Below are 6,246 nucleotides of genomic sequence, written 5' to 3'. Positions count from 1 at the left end.
GTGTGTGTCTATGTCTGTGTGTGTGTGTGTGTGTGTGTGTGTGTGTGTGTGTGTGGCTGTATCCAGTTATTGTGTTTCAGAGTGTCAACATGGCAGTGATCCTGTTGTCTTTAAATTGCACGCAGAGGTGCACTCTTCCATCTTGTTGTTAGGCTGCTTCACTTCCATGGTCAGTGGAACTGCTGAGAATTTGCATGTTCTCATCACTTCGAATTAAAACCCCAATTTCCTTCTTGGACTTCTGCACTGCATTTCAGTGTAGCCACAATGTCATACGGGAGGGAGTTCCAGGATTTTGACATGAAAGAGCAGTGGTATATTTCCAAGTTGGATGATAAGGGCTTGGAGAAAAAAATTGCAATTGGTGCTGTTTCCATGTCTCTGTTGCCCTTGTTCTTTGAGATGGTAATGTTTGTGGATTTGGAAGGCGCTGTCTGAGGATCTTTGGTGAATTTCTGCAGTGCACCTTGTAGATAGTGCACACTGCTGCTACTGAGCGTCCCTGGTGGAGAGAGTGAATGTTTGTTGATCTGGTGCCAATCAAGCCGGCTGCTTTTTCCTCGATAATGTTATCTTCTTGAGTGTTGTTGGAGCTGCCCTCATCCAGGCAAGTGTAGAGGCATTAGGGTTCATGAGATGATCTTCTCATTGCAAGATTCCTAACCTCTGAACTACTCGTGAAGCCACAGCATTTTATGTCTAGTCCAACTCAGTTTCTGGTCAATAGTAACCCCCAAGATGTTGACAGTGATGGATTCAGTGATGGTGATGTCATTGAATGTCAAGTGGTGATGATTACATTCTCTCTTGTTGGATATGGACATTACCTGGCACTTGTGTGGCATGAAGGTTACTTGTCACTTGTCAACTGAAACCTAAATATTGTCCAGGTTTTGCTGTATTTGAATGTGGACTGCTTCAGGATGCGAGGACTCATGAATGACATTGAACATTGTATAATCATCTCCACTTCTGACCTTATGATGAAGAGAAGATCATTGATGAAGCAGCTGAAAACGGTTGGGCCCAGGACAGTCCCATGAGGAACTGCTGCAGAAATGTCCTGGAGCTGAGATGACAGATCAGTAACAACGACAACTACCTTCCTTTGACTGCAATAAGGGGAGAGTTTTTCCCCCGATTCTCATTAATTCCAGCTTTGCTAGGGCTCCTTGATACTACCTTCAGTCAAAAGGAGCCTCGATGTTAAGGACAGTCACTCTCACGTCTGGAATTCAGCTCTTTTGTCCATGTTTCAGCCAAAGCTGTCAAGAGGTCAAGATTTAAGTGGCCCTGGAGGACCCCAAATTGGCTGAGTTGGATTTGTCCTTCTTTTTTGTACATGGGACATACCTGGCCAATTTTCCATATCATGAGGTAGATGCTAGTGTTGTAGATGTACCAGAACAGCTTGGCTAGTGCACATCTAGCACATGACTTCTAGACTACCACTGGATTATTGTCAGGGTCCATATCCTTTACAGTAGTCCCATGCCATCAATTACTTTTCGATATCAAATCCCTTTACAAAGTCGATGAGAGGGAAAAAAATATCCTTGATTTCTCATTTGGATCAAATGGCATCCCAGGGAGAAATCTGCTCCAGTTAAATATTGGGGAGAACAAAACCATTGCCTTTGTTAAAAACTGTGTTTCATTCTGACAGACTTCGCTCATCCAAGTGGAGCTTACCTTCTGGGGGGCAATTAGAACAAGGGGTCATAGTTTTCAGGTAATGGACAACAGATTTAAAACAGAGATGGGGAGAAATTACTTCTCTCATAGGGTCATGAGTCTGTAGGACCTACTACCTGAGAGTGTTGGGACACTGACTAAATTTGAGGAAGACATAGACAAATTTTTAATTTGGAATGTGCTGAAGGGTTAAGGAGGAGAGCTGGCAGGAAAATGGAGTTGAGGCCAAAATTATAAATTAGCAGGGGAGGCTTCAGGGGCTGAATCATCTACTCCTGCTCCTAATACTTATGTTCCTATCTTTGATGGATCTCATGGTATCGGGGTTAGGAGATTAGAAATCTGATCGAATCTGGGGATTTGGGATCTGATACATGGAATCTGGGTGACTTGTGATCAGATAGTATGGGGACTAGGAGATTTTGGATCGAATGGATTGGGGGTGAGGAGATCAAGGATCTGGCGTATAGAGGCTAGGAGATCTAAGACAGGATTTTATGAGGATTGGAGATCTGACATCTGACATGGCAGGGACTAGGAGATCTGGGATGTGGTTGTATAGAGAGACTAGGAAACTAATGGTACAGGGACTGAGAGACCTGGGATCTACTGGCCAGGAGACCATAGTATTGAAGGTCTGATGTTATGGGAGCTGGTAGAATTGAAACCTAATGATAGAGGTCTATGGCATCAGGAATCTGGTCTCTAGAACCTGGGAGATATGGGACCAGATAGTGTGAGGGCAAAGAGATCAAGGAGATCTGTAAAGAGATCAGATGGCCTATGATCTGGGATGCTGGATTAGGAAATCTGAGCTTTAATAGTATTTGGATTAGGAGACCTGAAATTGGATGGTCTGGGTCTTAGGAGATCTGATACATGACGGCACAGGGATCAGGAGACTTGCAATCGATTTATGACTGCCGGAAAATTTGCAATCTGGTTAATAAAAGCTGAGAGATCTGGAATGTGGTGAAGTGGGAACATGGAGATATAGAATATGATCAGCCTGGGGCTGGTAGACCTGGAACTTGTTGGTATAGGAGCAAGTTATACTGAAAATCATCGCCTCAAGTGCTGGAAAGCCAAACAACTTGATATCATTCTCAGTCACTGAGTGTGGATCATGTTCAAACAGTGTAAAATCTTGATGTTTCCTAATTTATTCTGCCGTCTGTATACACTACTTTAAATAAATACAGCCCAAATCCTTCTAGCACCAGTTCCCTGGTTACGCAGACAAAAATGGGTGTCAAATTAATTGCAACCTCCTTTGACGTGTGGCTTAGATGTACGTTATAGAAACTAAACCATGTAAACATCAAATGACCCACTCGTTCAGGTGGTTAACTGTATAACATGCTTATTGCAACTCTTGTTGCCATCATACTGACAAACATTGAGGACTATAGTCAGTCAGGCAGTCTATTTAAACATGATACCACCCTGAGCTCGCTTCTTACACACACAGTTGTGAGTGTGACGCATTTAAATAGCTTGATCTCCAAGACTGGGATTATCTAGTGTAAACAGGAAAGTAACTGGGAAGTGATATCCAGCTGCCAACGTCAGCATCTAGATGTAGCCCATATTATTCACATGGACTTAGGCTGGCTGGGGTGGGATTTGGTGGGCACAAGGCAGACCTTACACTGTTTTGCCCTGTATTTGATGGCCACAGGGCAAGTGTTACAGTCGAAGTAGGCAGGCTGCAGATTAGTGAACAGCCATCACTGCTTTGGGACCGTCCATAATTTACTGCGGATGTCAGATCCAGGATTAGCCTCCCCAGTTTGTAATGGGGTCTTATCCATCAGGGCTGCCCCTCCCCTTTGATAGCTGCTCATTCAGCCAACATCATTGGCTCTTTCCGAAAGCAACTGGGTCATTTGATTGGATCCTGACATGAGGTACTGACCAATCGCGGTTGGCGCCATCTGTGATAGTCGTGGTAACAGGTTTGAAGTCTCTGACTCTGTAAATACAAACCTTTATTTATTTTACATCATCACCTCTATAACGTGCTACGCCTAAGGCCGGATATCAATATATACCAGCGTCTCTCTGTCGTTGTGATGGACATGAATTTCAAAGTGTAAGAGCAATCCCAGGGTTTCTTTTTCTACTGTAGAGCATTTTTTTTTTGGTGTTCATTTAGTTTTCAAGAAAAATATCCTCATGGCATCTCTATGTCCAATGCAACTCCTGGCATTAACTGCTACCTTGAAAGGCTCAGTGAAACTTACCGCAGCCAACACCAGTTCACTGATCGAGATGTCAAAACATGTCATTATTTTCCATTTAGATTTAGGGGCAGGAAACTCCATGAATGCTTAGACTTTTGCTGATCTTGGCATGCCTTCCCTAGCCATAGGTAGATTATTTTTGCCTTTGTAAATTTGCTTTTGGCCAGGCTTATCAGCTGACTTTAAGTTCCTAAACAAAGCTTCCAGCTGTTTAAAATAGTTCATCCAAGTGTCATGGTTCCATAGCACATCTTTAAGCTTAATTGCACAGCTAGGAACACGGGCTACCATTTGGTTCATCAAACTCTGGAATGTTGTTGGAGAACTTTCTTCTAAGTCCAGATAGCATCAGTCAGCTCTGGAAATGCAACCTAGTGTGTCAAAAGACTGATAAATCTTTAGACACGGGTGTTAAATGAGTTTTCCAGTATCCTTTTGTTAAATCAACTTTGGGAAGAAATCAGGCACAGCCAACTCCATCAATAGTGTCCTCCAGGCGAGGTATTGAGTAAGAGTCTGTTTTTGTTACTGCACCGAAGGGCAGCTTCAGGTGGCTATGGGAAGGGAGGAAGGAGTGACCGTGGCCAGAACGGGGACAGTGAGGCGGGCGCTGGGCTCTGGGTCCTGGTCCAGCCAGGCTCCTCCGCCTCAGGACTGACTGCCCATGTGCTGACACCACCTTGTGCCGCCTGGTGCTTAGAGAGAGGCTGTTCGAGTCACAATAGTGAGGGTGCAGGCTGTTTCAGTGTGGTGGGCCCAGCGTAGAGTTTAAGCCCAGCTCAGGGCCCAGAAGCAGCTGCATTGCCGAGATTGACCCGGCGCGGACATCGGTGGAGGCAGGGTGGCGCCAAAGAATGGCGACATGGTTCTGGTGCTGCTGTGGCTTCAGGCCATGGCTGGGCACAGCTGATAGCGGAGGCGGTGGCATTCCAGCTGTCTGGTGTGTGGGGTCTGGGCGGGGCTGGTGGGGGGGGAGCGGGGGCACCTGAGTGTTCACAGACTGAGGGATGAACTTTGTGGCTTTGTTTTTCAGGTAGCAAGGACGTATGGTGGAGGCGAGGGAACAATCTGGACATTTCTTTCTCTTTTTTTGACTGCTTCTTTTTTATCTGCTTCTGTTTTTAATCCTGTCTTTTGTATAATAAGATGGCATTGGAGAATGGTGACTTTGTACACTTTTCACTGTACTCCTGTATTCCTGCACTTGAGTGCCTATGACAATAAAAATCTAAAATCTAAAAAACATCTAAAAAAATCTAAAGTTGACACAAGATCTGGTTGAATCCTCAGACTTAGGAACTTACACTACTGAGAAACTCCTGGTGCTTTGGCCAGATCAAGTCAATGGATTTCCAACATGTATTGGATGTCTGCTTTCAACCAGGCCAGTTTCTCTGGATCTGAATGATAATGATACAGTTTTAAGGCAGAGGATTTCCCAAAATCCGTACCTTGTATGGCTAAGTTTGCACAACATGGTTTGTCCCAACAATCTCTTAAATCCTTTGCCAATTCATTTTCATTCTTCTACCTCTAAATATGGAGGCATGGGACATAATCTTATAAGGACATGAGCAACCTGGAATATAGTGAGTTTCATGTTGGAACATACATGGAGTCTGCAAAGCCTGTCTCAACATTTTGAGCTACTCGCTGCATCTTCTATGCAATTGCCAGGTGACACAGTGAGATTATCATTGGGCAACAATCGGTGATCATTGACAGGGATTAAAGATCGGTAAATGCCTCATTAATGCCACAACACACCTCATTGATACTCAGACTCCTTGCTTACTCAAGCAAGATACTCTTCGAGAAAACCCAAAATGGAAGGCGGAGCACTGGGTACCTGGCAACTTCAGCTCAATGGCTGACTGTCATCAGCCTCCATGCTCGTTAGCGCCAAGCGATGCCTCAGGACATGTTCCATGGGGCACCAGCCACATGCACCCTTCATCCACGGATGTTGGCATCAATATCTGCCAAATCCTCACAATCATTGCAGTGCCTCTCCGGTCCACTTGTGGGCTGTTTAGGCGGCACACAGTCACATTGTAGACCACACCGGCAAATAACATTGCAACGCTGCACCCAGGGGACAGGACTTTCCAAGCAGGGGCAGGCTTCCAGCTCAAGTATTAGACCAGGTTGCATGTCAGGGCTGCTCGCAAACTCTCCTGCTTGCTCACTTTGTGCCTCCCTGCCCCATCTGTCACCATCCATGCCTTTCTGTGCTTTACCATGCAGTGCCATGCCTGTTATTGTGATGGCACTTCAGCCATACCCTTAACACCATCAGTACTGC

General features: G+C 45.1%; 1 long non-coding RNA gene across 1 annotated transcript in view; it reads left to right on the top strand.

The window, feature by feature from the left end:
- The window catches only part of LOC125481945, a 7,649-nt gene extending 2,577 nt beyond the window's left edge, over window positions 1–5,072 (top strand). Inside the window, exon 3 of the long non-coding RNA XR_007261503.1 lies at window positions 4,975–5,072. This is a non-coding gene — a long non-coding RNA (uncharacterized LOC125481945). The remainder of the gene's footprint in view (window positions 1–4,974) is intronic.
- Window positions 5,073–6,246: the final 1,174 nt, after the last annotated feature.

Source organism: Rhincodon typus, unplaced genomic scaffold (genome assembly GCF_021869965.1).
Source record: "Rhincodon typus isolate 14 unplaced genomic scaffold, sRhiTyp1.1 hic_rhity00004444, whole genome shotgun sequence".
Lineage (NCBI taxonomy): Eukaryota > Metazoa > Chordata > Chondrichthyes > Orectolobiformes > Rhincodontidae > Rhincodon > Rhincodon typus.
This window is presented reverse-complemented; position numbering and strand designations above follow the sequence as displayed.